At 43.4% G+C, this 26024-nt stretch overlaps 1 long non-coding RNA gene across 1 annotated transcript; it reads right to left on the bottom strand.

The window, feature by feature from the left end:
• Positions 1–13663: 13663 nt before the first annotated feature.
• Positions 13664–24984, bottom strand: LOC122563538 (uncharacterized). The gene is made up of 3 exons (XR_006315631.2): positions 24682–24984; positions 20824–20935; positions 13664–16237 (listed from the first exon to the last, which is right to left on the bottom strand). It is a non-coding gene; the product is annotated as an uncharacterized LOC122563538 (long non-coding RNA).
• Between the last annotated feature and the right edge of the window lie 1040 nt (positions 24985–26024).

Here is a 26024-nt window from a genome sequence, read left to right as displayed (position 1 = left end):
TGGCCAATCCACCCAACTTGTACATATTTGGACTGCGGAAGGAAACCAGAGCACCTGCAGGAAATCCACACAGATACAGGAAAAATGTGCAAACTCCCCACAGTCTCCCGAGACTGGAAGTGATCTTGGACCCCTGGCACTGTGAGGCAGCAGTGCTAACCACTGAGGCATTGTGCTCATTTTTTAAAGTTTATCTATCAAAGGGAAAGCTGTATAATTGTACCAGCAGTGAATATCAGCTAAACATTTACCAAGGTTTATGAAATTTGTCCACTTGAATTTACCAGGCTTGTAATTTTCAAAACCATTTCTCAAGAAAACTGCTCTTAAATATCTCTCTTAAAACTTTGTTGTGTTCCTTCAAATTAAACTTATTTCACTTTAAGTTCCTTCCTCTCAAAATATGAGCTGTTCAGTTGCATGATTACAAATCTTGCCACATTGAAACAGTGAGTTAACTGGTTTAGTTCATTTCTGTCAATTTCTCCAACAGCCATAATTTTAAAAATGTTCAAGTCTATTAATTGCTTCTCCCTTGCTGGCTGTGCCACAAATAACCTAAGTAGATAAATCTTGAAAACAGTTTTTTTTACAGATAACCAGACACTATCTCGCTAGCCTTCCCACACACTGGTCAGATAGCTATATATCTCCTCCCCCAGTTTGCATTATACAGTCATCATTACAATTGTTTTGAGCTAATCTCAAGATCTAATTCAACCTCCTTGGGGGGGGGACAATTAAAATTCACCCACACTGCTTTGTAAACTGCGTCAGAATGTAAGTATAGGAAATGCCACAGTCAAACCTCCTATTGGGTAAAGGAGCTTTAATGTTGCATGCTTAATAGAAGTCTCTACTTTTAGTTGCCAATGCCAAATGTCTCATCCCTTTTCCCAAAGTGAAATCTGTGAAAATGCAACTCCATTTTCCCGTAGCATGATTTCCTTATTGGTATACCACTCCAGTACAATGCCATTACAACCTTTCATCCAGTCTGTCATGCTCTCAACTCCATCTAAGAATTTACTCAATCAACCACAATCCTTTTTAAATTCGGTTGGTACTCGCACCTGAATCCATTTTGTATAAAACGTCATTAACATTTTCTACCATCACCAACATAAACATGAGATGGTACCAAACTTTAATAACCTACATTTAAAAATGGTCACTGTGAATGTTACTTCCCACAAGGTGAAAAAGTATAGAAGCTTACTTTTGTATTTTGACCAGAATTTCTCCTTTCCAAATAATAACTTAAATGCTGTCTTTTTTCAAACATTCCCACTGCATTTAGTTTAATATATTTTTGACCAGATACATCTTAAAAATAATTTAAAGTACAGTTCCGAAAATCATTCAGTTCATTACCTGAAGTTTAGGTCACTTGACTTCAATAATAGTGATGTGTGCTGCTAAAGCTGGTTTCCTCTCCTATGTTAAGAGCTCCAATCTCTCCTCTGATTAACTTTTCAGACCCCTGCTGAATCCTTATCAATCATTCAACACCACAGCTGTAAAAGTAAGGGCAGACACAATATGAAATAGGATTGGAGTAGGCCATTCGGCCCTCAAGCCTTCTCCATTACAGCCACCTGCCCAAGACCCTTTTGTCAACTTTTGGCTTTCAATTTAACTCCACTTATTATTTCTTATGGATTTTAATGAAGTTAAAATGTAGTTTTCCTGTATCCATTTATCAGATTCCCTTGTTATTTTGAACATCTGTTAGATAACTTCTGAAATACCTAATGCAAACTTATTTTTTCAATTATAATTTAATCCTGTAAACTTTTATATCCGCTGAAACTGTGCCAGCTTTAAGATCAATATATCCATTGTGAAATGTAGTGCCTCAAATTAACATGAGATTGATTAAAGCTTGTATAACAGAAGTATCAGCTCCTTGGTTATTTGTACCTGTGAACCAGCTTTTAGTAATTTGTTGATATTATCAAAACCTAAATATCTTTGTTCCTCCACAGCTCTGAGTCTCACAATGGGGACATTTTCAATTTATCCTCCTCAGATCCAAAGTGAATAGTTTCTGACTGTTCCACATTTAACTCCATCTGCAGTTTTGCCCACTTACTTAATCAGGCTGTGGCCTGTTTCGAAGGCTGGACTGATCTCTACAATTTAAGTCTGCATTTTAACTTCATGCAATCTGTAAATGTGGGTAGTCATATTGTGAAAAACTGAACCTCCAGCACAGGTCCCTGCAGAACACTCATTGTGAACTCCCACTAATCAGAGAATATTCCTTTTATCCCTTCTGTCTCCACCTCCCAAACAATAGCCAATCCATGTTACAGGTTACCTCCAAGTCTGTGAACTTGTGTTTTCATCAGACTCTTGTGGAGAACCCAATCAAATTCCTTCTGGAAGTCCATATAGACAACGTCCATGTAAACTTCCTATTAACTGTATTAGTGAATTTCATTCACAAATTCCCAGATCAGTTATCATCTCTGACCCTCCAGATATAACTTCACAAATTATGTTGAAGAAATAGTTCTGTATGTTCGAGCATTTTATATTTTTACCTCACCATTGCCTTGTCACTTGTGAGAGTTTGCTACATGAAAATTGGCTGCTGCATTTTGTACTTTGCAACAACGATTATGCTGTCTGACAAGATGTGGAAGAGCCGGTATCGGACTGGGGTGGACAAAGTTAAAAATCACACAACACCAGGTTATAGTCCAACAGGTTTATTTGGAAGCCCTGGCTTTCAGAGCGCTGCTCCTTTATCAGGTAAGCTAGTGGAGCAGGATCATAGGACACAGAATTTATAGCAAAAGATCATGGTGTCATACAGCTGATGCGATATATTGAACAAACCTAGATTGCTGTTAAGTCTTTCATCTTTTAGAATGGTTTGTAGGTTTCATTAATATGTAAATCTCAGAACTTCTTTCAAGTCACATTCCCATGATAACTTAAGGTTTTATAAAAAGAGGTGAGATCTCAGCTCAGACAATCCATTAAAAGTATGAGGTTAGAGTCTGCACATATTCAAATCTTAACTCAGACTGTTTCTATTTCCAAAGTAGGAACTTATAAAATATCACATGGACCGACTGCCTCCAGATTGTGTGGTTTTTGAACAAAATAGAAATGTACCTGCAATACAATTCTGCAAATGCACTTTCACCCCTTAGACTTATGCATGTGAAGGAGGGAGAGAGTGTTGTGAGAGAGAGAGGGAGAGTGTGTGTATGCTTGATAGAGCGTGTGAATGAGTTGAATGGAGTATATGCCTGTGAGAGAGTGTGTGCATGGGTGTGCGTGTGTGGGTGGGTGGGTGTGTGCCTGAGAGAGAGAGCATGTGGTTGAGAGAGGGTCTGCATGAGTGTGAGTATGTAAGAGTGTGTGTGTATGTGTGAGTGAGTGTGAAAGTGTATAACATATTAGGGTAGAGAGACATGAACCCAAGATCCCAGTTGAAGCCGTCCTCATGGGTACCAAACTTGGCTATCAGCCTCTGTTTGGCCACTCGGTGTTGTTATGTATTCCGAAGTCTACCTTGGAGGACATCCAAGGCCGAATGTCCCTGACCGCTGAAGTGTTCCCCGACTGGGAGGGAACATTCCTGTCTAACAACAAAGGCCTCCACAACTCCACAAAAGCCAAGGTATACAGAGGAGGGGTTATCACCACACTCCTGTCATTCAGCGGGATCCAGGACTGTGCATCAGTGACATGGAACAACACGGGAGAGATTTTGTCAACAATGTCCCCACCACATCCTTCAGTTTCCAGGGAGGATCATTGAACAAATGGTGCTGTTCTCCTTCAACAGAAATTGCTGGGGAAACTCAGCAGATCTGGTAGCAGCTGTGGAGAGAAAGCAGAATGGAAGTTCTCTCCACAGATGCTTCCAAACCTGCTGAATCCTTCCAGCAAATTCTGTTACTGTTTCTGCTTTCCAGCGTCTGCACTTCTTTGGATTCTCTATTCTTCTTCAGCCTGGTCTACAAGCATTTCGTTAAAACTCCTGTAAAACCAACTATGATGAGCTGGAGACAGCACCAAAGAGCAAAGAGGTGTCTGCCCTGCCAGAAGTCAACTGACACAAAGACACTGCGAAGTTTTCCCCGAAGTAGGAGCAGCAAGTGATAGACAGAGCTAAGCGATCCCACCGCAAGGGGATCAGATCTCAGCTCTGCAGTCCTGCCACATCCAGTTATGAATGGTAATGGGCAATTAAACAACTCACTGGAGGAAGAGGCTCCACAAATACCCCCATCCTCAATGATGGAAGAGGCCAACACATCAGTGCAAAAGATAAGGCTGAAGCATTCGCAGCAATCTTCAGCCAGAAGTGCTGAGTGGATGATCCACCCCGACCTCTTCCAGTAGTCCCTGCAGCACAGATACCAGACTTCAGCCAATTCGATTCACTCCATGTGATATCAAGAAGCCACTGGACAACGCAAATGCTATGGGCCTTAACAACATTCCAGCTATAGTACTGAAGACTTATGTTCCAGAACTTGTCTGTCCCCTAGCCAAGCCCTAGTACAGATACAATACTGGCATTTACTCGACAATGTGGAAAGTTGCCCAGGTACAGCAGTACATAAAAAGCAGGACAAATCCAATCTGGCCAATTACCGCACAATTGATCTACACTCAATCATCAGTAAAGTGATGGACAGTGTCAGTAACAGTGCTATCAAGCAGCACCTGCTCAGCAACAACCTGCTTAGAGACGCCCAGTTTGGGTTCCACCAGATCCACTCAGGTCCTGACCTCAAAACAGCCTTGGTTCAAACATGGATGAAAGTGCTGAATTCCAGGGGGGAGTTGAGTGTGACAGTCCTTGACATCAAGGCTGCATCCGACCAAGTGTGACATTAAGGAGGCCTGGTAAAACTGGAATCGATGGGTATCAGGGGGTCAACTCTCCGGTGGCTGGATTCATACCTGACACACAGGAAGATGGTTGTGGTTGTTGGAGGTCAGTCATCTCAGGTCCAGGACATCTCTGCAGGAGTTCCTCAAGGTAGTATCCTAGGCCCAACCATCTTCAGCTGCTTCATCAATGACCTTTCCTGCATCATAAGGTCAAAAATTGGGGATGTTCACCAAAGATTGCACAATGTTTAGCACCATTCACAACTCCTCAGGTACTGAAGCAGTCCATGTTCAAATGTATAGAGATTTGGACAAAATCCAGGCAAGAACTGATAAGTGACAAGGAACATTTAAGCCACACAAATGCCAGGGAATGACTATCTAACCACAGCTTCTTGACACTCAATGGTGTTACAATCACTGAATCCCCCACTATCAACATCCTGGGGATTACCATTGATCCAAAACTCACTGGACTCACCACATAAACACAGTGGCTACAACAGCAGGTTCAGAAGCTAGGAATACTGCTTGCAAATAATTCTCCTCCTGATTCTCCCCCAAAGCCTGTCCACCATCTACAAGGCACAAGTCAGAGTGTGATGGAATACTCTTCACTTGCCTGAATGAATGCAACTCCAACAATGTTCAAGAAGCTTGATACCATCCAGGACAAAGCAGCCTACTTATTTGGCACCACATCCACAAACATCCACTCCCTCCACCACCAGTGCTCAATAGCAACTGTATGCACAATCTACAAGATGCACTACAGAAATTCACCAAAGATCCTCAGACAGCACCTTCCAAACCCACAACCACTTCCATCTAGAAGGACAAGGGCAGCAGGTACTTCAGAACACTACCTCCTGCAAGTTCCCTACAAGCCACTCACCATCCTGACTTGGAAATATATCACCGTTCCTTCGCTGATGCAGGACCAAAATCCTGGAATTCCCTTGGGTCAACCTACCGCATGTGAATTGCAGCAGTTTACGAAGGCAACTCACCACCCCCTTCTGAAGGGCAACGAGTGATGGGTGATAAAACTTGCCAACTGGTGATACCCACGTCCCACAAGTGAATAAACAAAAGTGCAGCAGCATTGACATTAATGACCAGCAGAGCTCACTAATGGTCCTTCAAAATGCAGACAACTTATCAATCCAGCATCAGCCTTCCAGTGTGAACACCTTAATAACAAGGCAAAAGGATAGCAGAAAGGGAAGCAAGTCGAGGATCTCAGATCCTGCTGCCTTGTCGGATGTCCTGTCCCAGGTGCCCAACGTTCTGAGAGTTGCGAATCTGCCTTTGCAGTTACATGCCACTCTGTTATGGAACAGACCAGACCCCTTCAAAATATTTTAAGAAGGTAGCCAAGACCCAAACATTTTCTTACTTTAAACATAATCATGATTGGTCAAGCTACTCAATATTAAGCAAAACACAATTTCTTTAAACATTATAGTTAAAATCCAACCAAAGGAGGAGGAATTTCGAATAACTTAACTCTACTGGAAAACTTAACCAAAAACTAGCTACAGTAACTATTACTAATTAACAGTTCCAATACAGTAACATCCCATAAACACATTCTTCAGCAAAAAGGCAAAATCAGAAAAACAGATTTTGTCTTACATGAAATCCAGCAGTGTAGGAAGAGAACCCCCAGCTTTTGGCTGTAACCAAGGGAGGGAAAATAGCTTCCATTAGAGTTATAGAGTCATAGAGATGTACAGCACAGAAACAGACCCTTCGGTCTAACTCGTCCCATGCCGACCAGATATCCTAACCTAATCTAGTCCCATTTGGCAGCATTTGGCCCATACCCCTCTAAACTCTTCCTATTCATATACACATCCAGATGCCTTTAAAATGCTGTAATTGTACCAGCCTCCACCACTTTCTCTGGCAGCTCATTCTATACACGCACCACCCTCTGTGTGAAAACGTTGCCCCTTAGGTCACTTTTATATCTTGCCCCTCTTATCCTGAACCTATGCCCTCTAGTTCTGGACTCCCCGACCCCAGGGAAAAGACTTTGTCTATTTACCCATCCATGCCCCTCATGATTTTATAAACTTTTATAAGGTCACCCCTCAGCCTCCAATGCTCCAGGAAAAACAGCCCCAGCCTATTCAAACTCTCCTTATAGCTTAAATCTTCCAAACCTGCCAACATCCTTGTAAATGTTTGCCCACAACAGCGACTGCTTAAAGCTAAACCTAAAAATTCAAATAAACTGGAAACCCTGGTCAGTGAGAGCTGGCCACACCCATCCAGGCTGCTTCTATTGCTCCAACTTTAAAAAAGCTCCAAGGACTCCCAAGCTGTTTACCCTAAAGGCTATGGTAGACTGGTCAGAAGCTCTGCCTTAAAGCTACACTTCAAACAAAAAAATCCAGGACGACAAAAACACCCCTTGAAGCCTCAGCATTGGCACAGTCCCATGACCCTCAGTCCATACTGTCCTTGAATTGAGGGATAGCTGACAACACGTACCCTTCAAAATCAGTTATTTGGCTGCAAAGTTTTTGGTTTTAGGCCATCCTCAGGATGAGGATGCTACTTTAAAATAGTTTCAGAGTTCAAGCTCTAAAGTGAGACAGGCGAAAAGATGTACTTCAATAATTGGATAATGAGGAATTACATCAGTGATGAATGACAGACAAACCCAAACTGATGATTCATTCTACCACTTAAAATGTAATTACTTCAAAAATTCATGCCCTTACCCAAACTGACTTTCCATTCAACCAGATAAGCTCTCACAAGAATGAATATTGAACGTGTAGTGATTGGGACCAGGTGGATCTAATTAACTATGAGGTGTTTAATTGGGGTTGTTAACCTCGGCCAATCAGAAAAGCTTTGGCTGACCAATATAACCAGGAGATTTAAAAAAATAAACAGGAGATTACCGCAGTTAGGCAGTAGAAAAAAAAAGAAAAAAAAGAAAAAAAAATAAAATAAAAAAAAATATAACCAGGAGATTTAGAATCTCTCAGTTGAGGGCTGATTCTGAGCTGGCTGGTTACAGTCAGAATATTGTGCACAAGAAAATAAAGGGTGACAGGATATTGGACTTGGTGCAGTTATTTCAGAATAGGACTGGATTATAGAACATATGATGTTTTAGAGTTTAAGCACATCTAGCCAATATACATTTTGGGATTATGGAACAACTTCTTTACCTCACATTGTCAGTCCTGTTTGTTGACAATGGAAAACACCAGCTAAATCAGCAACCTGCATTTATATAGTGCCTTGAAGTAACAAAACTTGTACTATTCTGCCCCTCCCCATAACCCCCACCCCATTCCCACCCACGTCTAACCCTAATTCAAAAATCCGTCATCGGCTAAAGAACTAGAAAAACCTGCCCAACGGCACTAATATGGCAGAGACAACCATGAGAAGGTTATTATGGTCCTTATGCTCTTGAGAGTGAGTGGCTGGTAGCTGGTTGTGGTGGTGCCAGAACTCAGTAACAGCTGTTGTTGGGACCACTAGCAGCCTCCAAGCCTGGGACCACCAAAGCCAACTGGGTTCAGAGGTAAATCCCGGGACTCCAACAGATAGTAACTAGCGACGGAGTTCCAGGATTTTAACACAAAGTGATATACTTCTGAGTCACGATGGTTTGTGGCCTGGAGGGGAATTTGCAGGACTTGGTTTTCCCACACATCTGCTGCCCTTGTCCTTCCAGGTGGCAGAGTTCATCTTGGAAGGTGTTGTAGAAGGAGCCTCTGAATCACAGAGATCTACAACAGAGAAAGGTCCTTCAGACCATCACATCCACACCAGTCAAAAACAACCAGCTCAGTCTTCTAATCCTGTTTCCCAGCTCTTGGCCCATAGTGTTGTGTGCCTTGGCATCGCAACTATACATCTGAATCCCTCTTGAATGTGATGCGGATTTCTGCCTCTCCCACCCCTACAGGCGGTGAGTTCCAGATTCTCACCGCTCTCTGGGTGAAAAAAACCCTTTCCTCACATCTCCTCTCAACCCCTGCTCCACACTTTGGATCTGTGGCTCCTGGTCATTGAACCCTCCATCAAGGGGAAAGTTTCTTCTTATCCACCCTGTCTATGTTCTTCATCATTTTATACATCTCAGTCATGTCCCTTCTCAATCGTCTCTGCTGCAAGGGAAATGATTTCCAGTCTGTCCAGTCTCCCTTCATCTCTGAAACCCTCTAGCCCCAGGCAACAGCCTTGAAGAGTTGCTGCAGTACATTTTGTCAGTTGCTGCCACTGCACATTAAGCTGGAAGGTGCAAACAAAGAAAGGCAAGCTCACTCAAAGTCAGAGCTTCCCAAACCTTTCCCCAATGTGACCCCAAAGCTTTGGACACAGGAGTTGCTTGGCTTCAATTGCTGATCCAGTTGGGAGGGTGTTCAGCTCCTGAGTTGGGGGGGAGGTGTTGGATTTTTCCTTTCAAAAGGAACACAAACACAAATCCTTTCTCAGGTATTTTGTTTTGCAGCAGTAATCAAACCTCAAAGACCTGTCCATTAGGCTACACCCACCTCCAGTCTGAGGCATTATGGGGGCTCGTAGTTGTTGGTGTTCACTTAGAGTCCATGTGATTATGACTTGAAACTCTGGTCTTGCGACCCCACTGGAGCTCTGGAGCCATCATTTGAGGCAGCATACTCTAAGTAGAAACAGCTGGCATTCCAGTGACACTGTCTGTCTATTTGGGAGGTGCCCATCTATGTTACCATCGATACCAGCACTGAGCGCATGGATGGAGAAGCTAGGGCCCCTTGCTGCCAACCAGACCTTGAATAAGGGTTGCCTCGAGAGCCTGAGTAAATTGACCCAATTTTCTCAAGTTAAGAATGAGAGGGGTTCTCATTGAAACATATGAAATTCTGAAGTGGCTTGAATGGATAGATAAGGAGGTAATTTGCCTCAGATCGAGGACTTGGGGGCACAGTCTCAGGATAAAGGGCTGATTATTTAGGACTGAGATGAGTGAGGGGGAAAAAAGGGAGAGGAGCTCCTATTTAGATTCTTAATGGTAACTTGAAAAAAGCAACCACTTCCAGCCAGAAATACTCATTTCTCCCCACCTGTTGTAAAATGAGCAGAAAGGCCAATTGAAATTAAATAATGGGATGTTTTTTGCTGCAAGCAGGGACTCTATAGTTGGCATGAAGTGTTCAAACTGAAAAGTATTAGGTTCAGAAGTGAAAACAAAGCAAAGTTAAAAACTAAAACCAGCCTAATCCTTCAAAACTGCAGACGGTGTACGAGAATGAAGCAGAAACCACTCTGGCTTTGGGCAGCAGAGTGGCACAGTGGTTAGCACTGCTGCATCACAGCACCAGGGATCTGGGTTCAAAACCTGTCTGGGGCAACAGTCTGTGTGGAGTTTGCACATTCTCTGCGTCTGTGTGGGTTTGCTCCAGTTTCCTCCCACAGTCCAAAGATGTGCATGTTAGGTGAATTGGCCATGCTAAATTGCCCGCAGTGTTAAATAGATTAGTCAGGGGTAAAATGTAGGGGTCTGAGTGGGTTGCTCTTTGGAGGGTTGGTGTGGACTTGATGGGCCGAAGGGCTTGTTTCCATGCTGTAGGGAATCTAATCAAATGAGAGCCAGCTATGTGTGCCAGAGCTTATTGATTCAATCGCGATTTCATTTCCCACTCGTTTGCTTTTAAACCTTCCCTGGATCAAACCAATTGAATGTACTTTGGTTGATAAGCCCAGCAGATGTGGGAGGATAGGAAGCAGGCAGATAGCATTTAAAATGACACATCATTGAGTTACCACTTCACTCCTTATATATAGGGCACTACCAGCACGAATGAAAGCTGCAGCCCTGAATTCTCAGGGGACCTTTACAGCATAAACATCTCCGGGAGAAAGTGAGGACTGCAGGTGCTGGAGATCAGAGTTGAGACTGTGGTGCTGGGAAAGCACAGCAGGTCAGGCTGCATCCAAGGAGCAGGAGAGTTGACGTTTCAGGCATAAACCCTTCATCAGGAATGAGGCTTGTGGGCCGGGGCTGAGAGATAAATGAGATGGGGATGGGGCTGGGGTGGGAAGGTAACTGGGAAAGCAATAGGTGGATGAAGGTGGGGGAGAAGGTGATAGGTCAGAGGGGGCAGGAGGGTCAGGAGGGTAGTGCCGAGTTAGAGGCATGGGACTGGGATAATGTGGGTGTTGGGGAAATTGAAAGTGGATTTCAACAGCTTCCTCAGACCTCCAGACCCATCCATCACTGCCCCCTCTGACCTAACACCTTCTCTCTCACTTTCATCCACATATCGCTTTCCCAGTTACCTCCGAACCTCACCCCCCTCCCATTTATCTCAGCCCCGGCCCACATTCCTGATGAAGGGCTTATGCCCAAAACATCCATTCTCCTGCTCCTCTGATGCTGCCTGACCTGCTGTGCTTTCCCAGCAACGCACTCTTGAGTATAAACACCTCCCCCTAACTCATTTTCCCCTTTAAAAAAGGGTTAATTTTATTTTGGTTCCAGTCGAACTACCCAACATCTCTAATACACAAGATCAGAATTATGCTCCTAATAGAAACTGGTTGTTTCTAAAAGCTGATGTTCATATTGTTCAAACATAAATAATCATTCTTTGAGGAAAGCATAAATCATAACCCTACCCCTGAATGAAAAACACTGTTATGGGCATTTTTTGTTTATTCATTCATGGGATGAGGGCGTCGTTGGCCAGGCTAACAGTTATTGCCCATCCCAAGGGGTAGTTAAGAATCAACATGTTGCTACAGAAGTCACATGTAGGCCAGACCACGTAAGGATGGTGGTTTCCTTCCTTAAAGGACATTAGTGAACCAGATGGGTTTTTCCAACAATGGTTTCATGGTCATTGTTAGACTCTTAATTCCAGATTTTTATTGAATATAAATTCCACCATCTGCTGTGGCAGGTATTGAGTAGAGAAAAACATATTTAATTTTCTTGTCACTTTCCTATTGGCTGCAATGTTGGTTGCGTGCTGTTATAGTGGAAAAAGCACAGTGGGATTGAAAAGCGGTTTAAGAAAGATATCTGGGCTGGTTTAATTGACCTACACCTTGGCCGAAAGAAGGTGAAACTGCAGCTCTTGGCCCATTTTCCAGCAGTTTGATTGCATTCCTGCTTTATAAAATTCCCATTCAGTTGCTGTTTCTTCAATGTACACATTTCAAACAAGAGCAAGAGCCTTCAACTCTGATCAAGGACAGGGCATGTGGTGAACAGATACTTGTGTTGTATCCAGGGCTTTTCTTTTGCATAGGCCCATAGTTCTATAATAGATATTTGTCCTGGAGATTGCCCCTTGCAAAAATTGTCATTTACTTTTTATTAAGTGAGGACCCACCTGATCGAAACATGAGCTGTTGTTCTTTCTCCTGTGTAATGTCAACGGAGAAATAAGACAGACCATACAGGCAGTTCTCCAAAACTGACAAGAGCCTGAAATATTGAAATTCTTTAGATGTATTTTTTTTACAGGGAGGCTAACAATTCAATAAAAGCGGGTTGTGTGAAGGGATTTGATTTGTGTTCACATAGGTAGTGGGAATCAAATTATTATGTGATGTTTTAATATACAAGATGAAACGTACGCTGTCTTGACACATGGGGACAGGAAATGAAGCAGCTTTATCACATTTCCCTACAAGGGAGAGAATGAAGTTTCAACATTTCAATCAAAGAAAAACAAATAATAATTCTGTCTCCTCGAGCTCGGTTATCTTCACATCGGTTCATTAAGAAACCAATATCTACTTGCCAAGATTGAATCAGGCAAAAGAATATCATCTGAATTCCTATCTTTCAGTGTACACTGACGCAGCAACTATTGAGAATTGTGCTAGCAGTTGTGTCTATCCATGATAAAAACAGTGTAAATCAAGAAGAAATAAATATCTGCGTTTCTACTTTGTCACAATCAATTCCATGACTGACTGATATTGTTTTGGGAAGGTTATTCCATTTCTTATCCAATGCTAGGTTGGTTGGCATTTGTGTGGTAAGGACTAATGAATAAAAGGTTTGTATTTTTTGGTACCCCTCCATAGTGATTGGAACCATGGCCAGGTGAATCTTATTGACTATAAGTTCCATGATTGAGACTGTTAACCCTGGGTCAATCCGGGAGCCCTGGCTGACAGATAGAAACAGGAGATTGGGGGCTGGGGAGAAATAAGCACTTAGAGTCATAGAGTCATAGAGATGTACAGCATGGAAACAGACTCTTTGGTCCAACCCATCCATGCCGTCCAGATATCTCAACCCACTCTAGTCCCATCTGCCATAGTGTGGGCAAAACAAGAAAAAAATAAAAACATCATAAAAACAGGAGATTTAGAATCTCCTGAGTTCAGGGAACGGACTCCCAGCTAAACAAAAAGGAAATATAAACAGGAGATTCAGAGCTCTCCTCAGTCTAAGGACCGCCTTTGAGCTGGCTGGTCACAGCCCATATACATTGTGTATGTAAGCAAAGGGTAACTTGGTGACAGGATACAGGCCTCTGTGCAGTTGGTTCACCCTCTCAATCAGATTGCTTTGAAGTTGCTGTAACATAGGAAATGTGGGAACTAATTTGTGCATGAATGTGACTCAGCAGCAGTGGGTGGAGAAGTGATAAAGTCATAGTCCCATAGAGTCAGAGAGTCATATAACAGGGAAACAGACTTGTCCATGCCGACCAGGTTTTCCAAACTAAACAAGTCTCATTTTACTCCGTTTGGCCCATATCCCTCTAAACCTTTCTTAATCATGTAGCTGTCCAAATGTCTTTTAAATGTTGTAACTGTACCTGCACCTTCCACTTCATCTGGCCATTCATCCCACATACGAACCATCCCACCCTCTGTGAGAAAATGTTGCCCCTCAGATCCATTTTAAATCTTTCTCCTCTCTCCTTAAAATTATGCCTTCTAGTTTTGAATTCCTCTACATTTGCTACTCACCCTATCTGTGCCCCTCGTGATAGGAAGATTGTGGCAAACATTATTTTAGATACATCACAATGCTGCCCACTCCTGTTTCCACAGGTTACTTAGTCTAATGAAGCTCAACCTGGAGCTAACTCAATCCACAGAATGCCCCTGTTTCCTCCTCGGGAAATTCGTTCACCTCTGTTCTATGGTTTCTTTAACACTGGGATTTGAAAAGATGCTGCTTCCTGGGTCCCATAATGTCACAATAATGAGTAAGAATACGCATCCACTTTACTTTTCACAACTTTAAATATCCCACAGCACTCTGTAGCTGCTGAAGTTTGACATCTGGAAGAATGGTGGTAGCGGTCGTGTCATTCAGGTAGTAATCTAAAGGTCTAGTCTTGTACTCGGGGCCACCGTTCTAATCCCATCACAACACCTAGTCAGTAATGGTGACCTGTCCACACCCCTCCCCAACCAGTGAAACTATCACTGATTATTGTAAAAGCCCTTCTGGTTCATTAATGTCCTCACCTGGTCTGCCATCCTTACCCGGTCTGGGCTACATATGATTCCAGGCCCACTGCAATGTGGTTGACTCTCTGGCCCTCTGAAACAGCCCGAACAAGCCACTCAGTTGTACCAACCACTACAAAGTCTCAACAAAGAAACAAAATCAGACAGATTACCTGGCATCCCTCACGATTGTCATTGTCACCCCAACCCACTGCAATGTGGTTGAAACTTTAACTAGTTTCTGAATTAGTCTAGCAAGTCACTCGGAGTAACTAGGGATGGGTAGCAGTAATGTCCAAATCTCACAAAAGAGTAGAAATTTAACACAGCACGATCCTGTAAACATCAGTGGTAAGCACTGCTGCCTCACAGCACCAGGGACCCAGGTTCAATTCCACCCTCAGGTCACTGTCTGTGTGGAGTTTGAACATTCTCCCTGTGTCTGTGTGGGCTTTCTCTCGGTGCTCTGGTTTCCTCACACAATCCAAAGATGTGCAGGTTAAGTGGATTACCTGTGGGAAATGTAAGATTAACAGGGGGAGTGAGTCTGGGTGGGATGCTTTTCGAAAGGGTTGCTGTGGATTTGATGGGCCGAATTCTGTAGGGATTCTATGAACAATGGGGCTAATTACCAAATAATGTATTTCTGTGATGCTGGGCGAGGGATCAATATTGGTTAAGGCATGAGGAAAAACATATGTGGGCGGCACGGTGGCACAGTGGTTAGCACTGCTGCCTCACAGCGTCTGAGACCCAGGTTCAGTTCCCGCCTCAGGTGACTGACTGTGTGGAGTTTGCACGTTCTCCCCGTGTCTGCGTGGGTTTCCTCCGGGTGCTCCGGTTTCCTCCCACTGTCCAAAGATATGCAGGTCAGGTGAATTGGCCATGCTAAATTGCCCGTAGCATTCGGTAAGGGGTAAATGCAGGGGTATGGGTGGGCTGCGCTTCGGCGGGTCGGTGTGGACTTGTTGGGCCGAAGGGCCTGTTTCCACACTGTAATGTAATCTAATTTTTTAAAAAATCTAATATCTTCTCTGCCTCTAGTCATGCCTTGGAATATTTTACATCCACCAGACAAGGAAGGCAAAGCCTTAGTTTAATATCTCATCTAAAAGATATTACAGCACTCCATCAGTATTCCACTGACTTGCCAGCATCAGTTATAACCTCATGCAATGGGACGAGGGCCATAACCTTCTGATTCAGATGCCAGAGAGTTACCCATTGTGCCATTGCTGGCATGATGGCAATTCCCTTCCTATAGGTATTGTGGGTCTACCAACAACACATGGACTGCAGCAGTTCAAGAACGCAGCTCACCACCACTTTCTCAAGGGCCTCTGAGGCTGGGCAAAACACACACACCCCAAGAGTTTTGTTTTAAATGAAGTGCTAGAAGACACTAGTTCACTTTTTTCACTGGGATACATCAGCGAAACATAAGGCAGCCTAATGCACGGCTCCTCCGTGACCGATGTTAACATTTCCTCAGATCTCCTGATAGGCTTTTTGCCAAAAGATTATTTTTATCCTGAACACTAGGTGGAGACTGCAGTTTGCATTTCAGCGTATGCAATATTGAGCTGGCAAGTGAGGACCTGAGGGATTTTGCGGCTGCAGTACTTAACTCTGTACAAAATGATGAATGTTTGGTTTGGTTTCACTGTAATTTCTGTTGGCAGTGGAAGAGGAGTGATATCAGCATGCAGTGCTGCAGATCGGAACGTGCCAATGTTCATCCAAGGTCACCTTCAGTTTAAAGAGCATGAAGCATCAAACAAGATAAAATATTTCATGCATTTCAGCAAACATTGTCCCTGTCATTCATCAGTTCGAGCAGGTTTCAAAGATCTCCCTTCTAAATATTTGTGGTGAAGATGTTTAATGTTCCATTGTAGTGGTTCTTGAGTTTCTCAACATTCTTTCCCTGGTACAGAGGGAAAAAATGTGAAATTTCATTTTGATAAGCATCATGTGCTTTACAATTACAGCTCAAAATAGATGGAGACAGAAACAGACTCAAAGTAATCAGGTTACAGTATCAGCAGAATACACAACTAGGTAGGTAGGAATGAATGTCTATTACAGTTCAACTATGGCATTCCAATGGATCAAGAATTTAAATAGAACAAAAGATAGAAATTTAATGCCTTTTTTTTCTGACCTTCGAATTAGAGACTTACAAGCACCTGCCAGTCTGTAAATATCCCTCATACATCAATAGATCACAGCTTACAGCAATTAGACTTTGTTGTCTTAATGTAAAAGGCCCCTTGTTTTGAGCTGAGCCCGTGGTTTGAACTACTGTATTTTCATTGAAGAAATCTAATTGGTTCTGTCCTTCTGGATTCTGCCCTACACTACAGAGACTGAAATCCCAATTTTAATAAGTGTCTCTCTTCACAACATGCCCCCACAGAAAGAAGGTAAATTAGTTTGGATGGATGGCTTGCAATGTGGACTGATGCTAACAATGTGGGTTCAATTCCTGTACTGCTTGAGTTTACCCTGAAGGACACTCCTTTTCAACCTTCCCCCTCATCTGAGGTGTCGTAACCCTCCAATTAAGCCACCTATGGTCTGATAAGCTAGAGGTAAGTTCAGAGCAAGCCGGAAGAACAGCACATCATTTTCTGCTTGGGGACCCTGCAGCCTTCTGGGCTCAGTATTGACATCAACTAGGTGAAAGTGAGACTGCAGATGCTGGAGATTAGAGTCCAAGCAAGATCAACATTAGATTTGGAATTAGAGAGGCCCATTCAGCAGCCTAATAACAGCAGGGAAGAAGCTGTTCTAGAACATGTGTTTGTATGTGTTGTGTGTGTGTGTGTACATTCTGCCTGACGGGAGAGGTTGGAGGTGAGTATTACCAGGGTGGGATGGGTCTATAATGATGTTAGAGGTGAGTATTACCGGGGTGGGATTGGTCTATAATGATGTTGGAGGTGAGTATTACCGGGGTGGGATGGGTCTATAATGATGTTAGAGGTGAGTATTACCAGGATGGGATGCGTCTATAATGATGCTGGAGGTGAGTATTACCAGGGTGGGATGGGTCTATAATGATGCTGGAGGTGAGTATTACCGGGGTGGGATGGGTCTATAATGATGTTGGAGGTGAGTATTACCGGGGTGGGATGGGTCTATAATGATGTTGGAGGTGAGTATTACCGGGGTGGGATGGGTCTATAATGATGTTGGAGGTGAGTATTACCGGGGTGGGATGGGTCTACAATGATGTTGGAGGTGAGTATTACCGGGGTGGGATGGGTCTATAATGATGTTGGAGGTGAGTATTACCGGGGTGGGATGGGTCTATAATGATGTTGGAGGTGAGTATTACCGGGGTGGGATGGGTCTACAATGATGTTGGAGGTGAGTATTACCGGGGTGGGATGGGTCTACAATGATGTTGGAGGTGAGTATTACCGGGGTGGGATGGGTCTATAATGATGTTGGAGGTGAGTATTACCGGGGTGGGATGGGTCTATAATGATGTTGGAGGTGAGTATTACCGGGGTGGGATGGGTCTACAATGATGTTGGAGGTGAGTATTACCGGGGTGGGATGGGTCTACAATGATGTTGGAGGTGAGTATTACGGGGGTGGGATGGGTCTACAATGATGTTGGAGGTGAGTATTACCGGGGTGGGATGGGTCTACAATGATGTTGGAGGTGAGTATTACCGGGGTGGGATGGGTCTACAATGATGTTGGAGGTGAGTATTACCGGGGTGGGATGGGTCTACAATGATGTTGGAGGTGAGTATTACCGGGGTGGGATGGGTCTACAATGATGTTAGAGGTGAGTATTACCGGGGTGGGATGGGTCTACAATGATGTTGGAGGTGAGTATTACCGGGGTGGGATGGGTCTACAATGATGTTGGAGGTGAGTATTACCGGGGTGGGATGGGTCTACAATGATGTTGGAGGTGAGTATTACCGGGGTGGGATGGGTCTATAATGATGTTGGCAGCCTTTCTGCTGCACTGAGAAGTGTAGATGGAGCCCATGGATGGGAGGTTAACTTCTGAGATGGCAAAAGTGAGGACTGCAGGTGCTGGAGATCAGAGTCAAGAGTGTGGTGCTGGAAAAGCACAGCTGGTCAGGCAGCATCTGAACAGCAGGAAAATTGACATTGCAGACATGGGCTGATGAAGAGCTTTTGCCTGAAACATCAATTTTCCTGCTCCTCGGATACTGCCTGACCTGCTGTGCTTTTCCAACACCACACTCTCGACTCAATATTGAGATCACCAACTGTCGGGTTTGAACTCTCCCATGTCCTTTCCCCGCCCCCCCCCCAATCAGGCCCACACAGTCTGCTATTGTACATAACACATTGTTAGCCACTAACAGTGCCCATTAATAGCTATTCACCCTCCTCGCCAGATCATTCTGTACTCCTCTGTCTGTCCAACAGTTCTCTCTCTTTGGCCTATATTCCCACTTATCGTTTACTCCACAACCCCTCCTCCCACCCTATCTTCTGCATAGAAACCAACATTTTCCTAGCTACCATCAGTTCTGAGGAAATATTAACTCTAGGTTCTCTCCACAGATGCTGCCAGACCTGCTGAGCTTTTCCAGCAATTTCTGCTTTAGTTACCTTTACTTTATTAGATGTAAAATGTTTTGAGGACACCCTCGGATCACGCTAACACTATTCAAAAGCAGGTTCCTATATACATCAGTAGTTGTAACACATGCAATTGCTTCAAGACTTTCAGTGAAAGTTGTCTCCCAGTTGTGTATTCAGTGCGTATTCCTGGACTCATCCATTTTCCATCTGGTAATTGCCGATGTACAACATTGTTAAAGTTTTCATCCAACTATAATTGAGTGAATTTAAATATGGAGCTGACGTTGCTGAATACTGCTTGCTACAGGTATTGACTGACATCCACTGGCTATTCCAAGTAAGTGCAGCTTCATTTCTTTTTGAACAGAAGTTCAACAGAGCAGGCGTAAAGACTTGGAATTCTGTACCAGCAACTCGGGAGAAAATAAAACAGCCTTAAACATGTTAGCTCCCGACCCCATACAATAAACCTCCCACAGCAGATGTCACAACCACCTTTTCTAAATCTACAATTTTATGTCATTACCGATTTATATCTCAGAGTTATTCGGGGATCACTTTGTATGTAAAAACTTTTATTCACAGTGTTTTAAAACGTCTACTCCATGTTTTATTTCAACTTCCTGCTCTTTCAATAACTTGATTGCTTTTCACCAAGGTCCACACTCAGGCTTAATCAATCAAACACAATTAACATCAATCAGTTATCAGCCAGACTTAATCAAACACAGAATAGATTAGCAAAACCCATCCTTTCCATAGGTTAATGGTTGCCTACAATTTTTTTACAGTCCTCCATTAATTTGCCAATGACCCATTATTTGTTGTTATCATTCATGAATATGGGCATCAGTGGTTAGGCCAGTCTTTATTACCCATTCCTAAATGCCCAGAGGACAGTTAAGAGTCAGTCATATTGTTGTGGGTCTGGAGTCACATGTAGGCCAGAACAATTAAGGACAACTGTTTTCCATCCCTAAAGAGGCATTAGCAAACCAGGTGACAACAAACAAAAGTAGATTCTTAATACCAGAATTTTTAATTGATTTCAAACAATGTGTTGCGAGTCAAATCCTGGTCCCTCACGCAGCATTGCCCCTTTGATGTGAAGGGCACTGCTTGTCACTGGCCACTCGGGTGTTTTCTTTCTTCCTGGTGGTGGAAATTGAATAAAGATTGTACACCTTGTGTCTTTCACTGTGTCTCACACCTGCACACACACAACTTGGGTGTGCGTGCAGGTGTGAGACACATAAAAAAGAAACAAAATCAAATCCGGGTCCCCACAGCATTACCTAAATCTCACGGATTAACGGTCAAGTGATAGCAACACTCCGCCTTCATTTCCCCCTACATATGGTCCTGTTGGACGCAGGGACCAGTGTGGGGAAGTGTTGTTTAGTTAAAGATACTGTCTGATTATCTTCTTTAGTGGAGGATGTTGTGAAAACGTGGACCCAAAGTAGAGGATACTACACCATAGTTCCTCAAAATGACTGAGCTCCTATACAATCACAAAACATGTATGTGGCATGGTGGCTCAGTGGTTAGCAGGACTGCCTCACAGCGTTAGGGACCTGACTTTCGATTCCAGCCTCAGGTGACCACCTTGTGTGGAGTTTGTACAGTCCCCATCCCCCATCAGATGGATGCTCTGGAGTCCAACGATGTGTACGCTAGGTGGATAAGCCACAGGAAATGCAGGGTTATAGGGTGGGGATTGTAGGGATTGTAGGGATTCTGACATACTTCGAGTTCTGATGGTTATTGCTCAAAAGAGAGGCATGTTGCCAAATGTTTTCATCTTGCATTCATCAGGCTAAATGCAAGAATGCCAAATTTTGGACAATCATAACAATTTAAACTGCAGAGCTCTGGTAGAATGAATCCTCATTTATGGACAAAATTTGCAAGATTTCCAAAACTTACTGATGTCTAACCCTCAGCGTCGATGGAGTTTTCATTATTTTGAAGTGATTGGTGCTGGTGTCACAGCAGGAACTTCCATTGATCTGCATTGTCTTGAGTTTCCAACCAAAATCTGTTGAAAATATATTGCCAGGATTAGGATTGCATCATCCATTCACTGTAAAAATTTAACGTTTGGGACAGTGCAGCTTTGTTTTCAGAAGCTTCTGGAAGTCGGGAGGCCCAATTTGAATTTCCATGGAACTTTCTGCAAAGTCCTTCATGCCCACCTGCTGAGGTTCACTCCCCCACACGAATGTGAGTGACAACTATGGACAAGAATAGCCGGTTTGTGAAAAACAAACATGTTATCAAACACCCAGAGCCATTCCCAAGATCAAAGCGTCATAATGCTGACTGAATCCTATATTGTTTTTGGAATTATGGGAAAAGTTCATACAACCTTAGAATTTCTTGGAACGTGTATGTGATTTTATAAGAAAGAGAGACTTGCGTATGTGTGTAGCCTTACTATGCATCTCAAAGTATTTCATGTAAAATGGACCACACTGCATGGCAATGACTTTTTTTATAAGTGGCAAACACATTGGGTACAGCAAGATTCCACAAAACAAAGCAAACTGAATGTCCAATTGCTTTGGGTTTTTCTCATAATATGTGTCGAGCAAGGAGGTTTAGGGAGGGAGACATGATGGGCTGAATGGCCTACTCCCGCTCCTCTGCTTTATGGTCCTAGGCATTAGTTGTGCAGAGGAAGCAAAGATGCTTCAAAGGATTGGGCAAGGTAAAGTCAATGGACAAAGATTTGGCAAATGGAAACCAACAAGGAGCAACGTGAAGTTATCCTGTTTAGCAGGAGAAACAGAAAGCAGAATATTTCTTGCAGTGTGTAGTCGATGCCAAGATGGCCACCACCTGCACATACACAGATGGCAACGGTGACATACATCACCAAAACATAGGAGGTCTACAACAGGGGACACTGTCTCAGAGTATGGGGCAGGCCACTTGGAACTGAGATGAGGAGGAATTTCTTCACCCGGTGGGTAGTCACCTTGTGGTATTCTCTGCCCCAAAGCAACCTACGCTAGGAAGGCAAGTGCAATTGACCTTTTCCAGCAATTAATTGCCAAACCATTCTGAGACATGGGGAACTCTTCTTCATAGTCAGAGGAGAATGAAAGGGATACACAAGGAGTGAGAAGGTAGAACATAGAATCATAGATTCCCTACAATGTGGAAGCAGGCCATTCGACCCATCAGGTCCATACTGACCCTTCAAAGAGCAGCCCAACCAGATGAAGGGTTACACCCGAAACATCAACTTCTCCACCTCCTAATGCTGCCTGACTTGCTGCGTTCTTCCAGCCTCCTGCTTGTCTACTGTAGAGAAGACGTTAGCATTTATGATAGAGTTCATAACTAAGGAGCCATAAACATATGATGGCCACCTAATGCATTCAATAATGGATTCAAGAGTGACTATTTTACCCAGAGAATGGCTAGTATGTAAAACTTTCTAACACAGGGAGTAGTTATGGTGAATAGCATAGATATGTTGAAGAGGAGATTAGATTAGCACAAAGACAGAATAAAAGGAAATGCTGAGAGGGTGAGATAAGGTTAGAGAACTCGAGTGCAGGATAACAACACTTCAACAACACTCAAGGAGCTTGACACAATGCCTGATGGATTGGCACCCTCTCCACTACCAATGCACAGTGGTGGCAGTGTGTACCATCTATACGATGTTCTGAAGTAACTCACCCAGACTCCTTTGACAAAACCTTCCAACCGATGAACTATACCATCAGGAAGGACTGGGGCTTTGGATACTTAGGAACACCACTACCTACAAAGCCATTTCCATCCTGACTTGGAAATATATCACCGTTCCCTCAGTGTCAGCGGGTCAAAATCCTGAAAACCCTTTCTTGACAGCACTGCAGATCTACCTACATGGCATGGACTGTAGCTGTCTAAGAAGGCCGCTCACCAACATCATCCTGAGATACACATCGTTCTCCTATAGCATGACAGCTGTGATCCTCTGCAACCTCACAATATAGAAAACCAGTACAGAAAATCGCGCTGTAGAAAATCGCTATCCAAAATTGCTTTACTTGTTCAGTAGGAAGTTTGCGTGATCTAAACGGTGTCCACAAATCATCAACTGGCATTATCACCAATTCGTGTTAGTGAAGCACCTGTTTTATCAGAATGTAATTAGGGAAGGACAATAAATACTGGTTTCTGCTTGTTCTGTGGTATTGTGGGGTCCGTGGCTATGTATAGATGGAGTGGGGGTGATTGCATTCCCTCTTTACTTTTCTAGAGAACCTTCTCCTCTGCTTTTGGCTGTACTTCAGTCCCATGCTCCTGATCTTTGGGGACCCAGTGCAGAGGGGGAGGACGTCCTTATGGGTCTGCTCCTTGGCCTGGCCAAACTGGCCAAAAACAGGTCCCAAACAGGCCCAAAAACAGGGCCATGGAGAGTGTCTTTAGGGCTGACTGCCTGCCCCTATTCTGCAGCTACATCCGAGCCCAGGTGTCCCTGGAGAAGGAGCACGCGGTGTCCACCAAATCCCTTGAGCTGTTCAGGGAGAGGTGGGTGCCACAGGGAGTGGAGTGCATTATTTTCCCCCTCCAACTCTATTTTGATTTAATCCCTGCCCTCCCCTTCACTGTTTGATCACGCAGCATTGCCCTTTGATGTAAAGGGCACTGCTTGTCACAGGCCACTTGGGTGTTTCCTTTCTTCCTGGTGGTGGAATATAAATAAAGATTAACACGCTTGTTGTTCTTCACTGTGTCTGACACAGTGACACGCGACATGGGTGCTGGGGAAAAATAAGCATTACCACTGTCGGGTAGTAGTGTGGAAAAATAAATAAATAAATACTGGCCTAGCCAGTGATACTAACACCCCCCCAAAAAAACTATTGATCAAAGTTAGTCAAAGTTCTCACAGATCATTATTCAATGTCTCATACCAAGGTCAGGCAAGTTCGACTGTGATGCTTACTGCAGTCGATCGACCTCTTGGGATTCTTTGTTTAAGCTAGTACATTGATGAGGCTTTTTGGTGCTCACAGTACCTTTACCAATTGCAGACACCAGCTAGGATTTATGAAACAAATGGAAATCTAAGTAGGAACAGAATTTAAGGAGAAATTGTTAACGTTCTGGCTGCATGAACTATCTGCTCAAGTTCTTTATTAGGGTTCTTTGTCCCACTATCACACCTTCTCATAATCTTGGAAGCTTCTGCGGATCTTTACACCTTGGCATTTAGTCCACTTAAGATTCAGCTTTGTGGTCTTTCAGGGTTAAATACTGCCAACTGCTGTCTAATGTAATTAAAGCTGTTATCTTGAACACACTCCAGTACTTCATATTAGTCTGGTATGCTGATGGATGAGAATTTGTTATACATGCAGAACAGACATTCCACAGCCAAGTAAGAATGCTCTTATTTTAGAATTACATGGAAGTTTGCTCTCAGTATCTTCATCAGCAATTACACTACAGGCTGAAAGAAATGAAGATTAATTGACTCCAGGCTCTGAAGGAATGCACTGCACCTGCATTGAATACACAGGGCCAACAGTTCACTGGTACTGCTTTTATACCTCTGCTAAAGATACAATGAGTCACGGGGCTGAATTGCTAACTTGTAAGAATTAGTTAAAATAGATCACTCTCCAGAAAAGTAGAAAAAGTGAAAAACAACATGTTTCTTTTGAAAAAAATCAATGTTAGAAAACAGAAATGAGCTAATAATGTTGTAACACTAAAAGCAGACTCCAAACATATTCCGTGCATTCCTCGATCAAGGTACAACAAAGAGTTTGTCACCTGTTCTTCACCTTTGATTTCCAACTCCCACAGTCTCCATGGCAACACTTCTCGTCTCCTTTTACTTTGACGTCACGATTCCAGTCAGCGCTCCTCTGAAAATTCTCCCTCGTTGAAATTGCACAAGCCTTTGTCCTTTTTTCTGCCTCTCCACACCCTCACAAAGTTCAACTCCAGAATGATCAAATCAGCTCCTGTCTTTAGCCGTTCCCAATACCTTTTTAAAACTGTGGAAACGTTACACCTAATGCCCACCTTTCTTTTTACAGCTTTCTGGCTTTTAAAACCGAAGCCTTGTGTAAAAGTTAACATGTTCCAATTTCCCTTTCTCTCTCTCTGTCTTGTACAAACAGGCTGGTCCCAGTGCATATGGAGAAAGCAAGAAAGATAAAAGAAGAGACAATAGAGAGGCACACAAAGGAACAGAGAGAAAGCAAAAAAGAGAGAGGGGGGATGAAGGAGCAAGATGAAGAAACAAAGAAAGAAAGAGAGGAGAAAGAGAGTAGGGAAAGAAAGAAAGAGAACTTATAGAGGTTTACAAAATTATGAGGGGCATGGATAGGATAAATAGACAAAGTATTTTCCCTGGGGTCAGGGAACTAGACGGTATAAGTTTAGGGTGAGAGGGGAAAGGTATAAAAGAGACCCAAGGGGCAACTTTTTCACACAGCGGGTGGTTCGTGTATGGAATGAGCTGCCAGAGGATGTGGTGGAGGCTGGTACAATTGCAACATTTAAAAGGCATCTGGATGGGTATATGAATAGGAAGGGTTTGGAGGGATATGGGCCGGGTACTGGCAGGTGGGACTAGATTGGGTTGGGATATCTGGTCGGCATGGACAGGTTGGACCGAAGGGTCTGTTTCCATGCTGTACATCTCTATGACTCTATGAGAAAGTGAGCGAGAGAGAAAGAAAAAGTGAAAGAAAGAGGGAGGGAGGGAGGAAGAGGGGAGGTAACAAAACAGATAGATGAATGAATGGATAGATAGATGGATAAATAAATAATTAAAGCAGCTGTCACTACCTTAAGACATCCCAAAGGGTTTTACACCAATTAAGTAAATGTTTCAGTGTAGTCACTGTTGTCATGTACAATATCACCAAATAAGCAAGCTACCATAACTGAAATATGTAACAGGCGGTAGTGAAGGGGTTGTCATTGGTGCTCCACACGGATCTTCCAGGTAATCAATGGCCTAGTACAGGATGCAAGACTCTGATATTCAACACTCCGACTGACCCCTGGTGTGAAACCAGACAACAGCCCTAATCGCCAACACTCAGAGACATCACACAACCAGAGTAGTTCCAGCATCTGCAAGCCAACAGCAATGTACTTTC

This window comes from Chiloscyllium plagiosum, unplaced genomic scaffold, assembly GCF_037043375.1.
Source record: "Chiloscyllium plagiosum isolate Xiang-an unplaced genomic scaffold, Cpla_swu_hap1 HiC_scaffold_30, whole genome shotgun sequence".
Classification (NCBI taxonomy): Eukaryota; Metazoa; Chordata; class Chondrichthyes; order Orectolobiformes; family Hemiscylliidae; genus Chiloscyllium; species Chiloscyllium plagiosum.
Note: the sequence above shows the minus strand (reverse complement) of the source record. Positions and strands in the feature narration are given on the sequence as shown.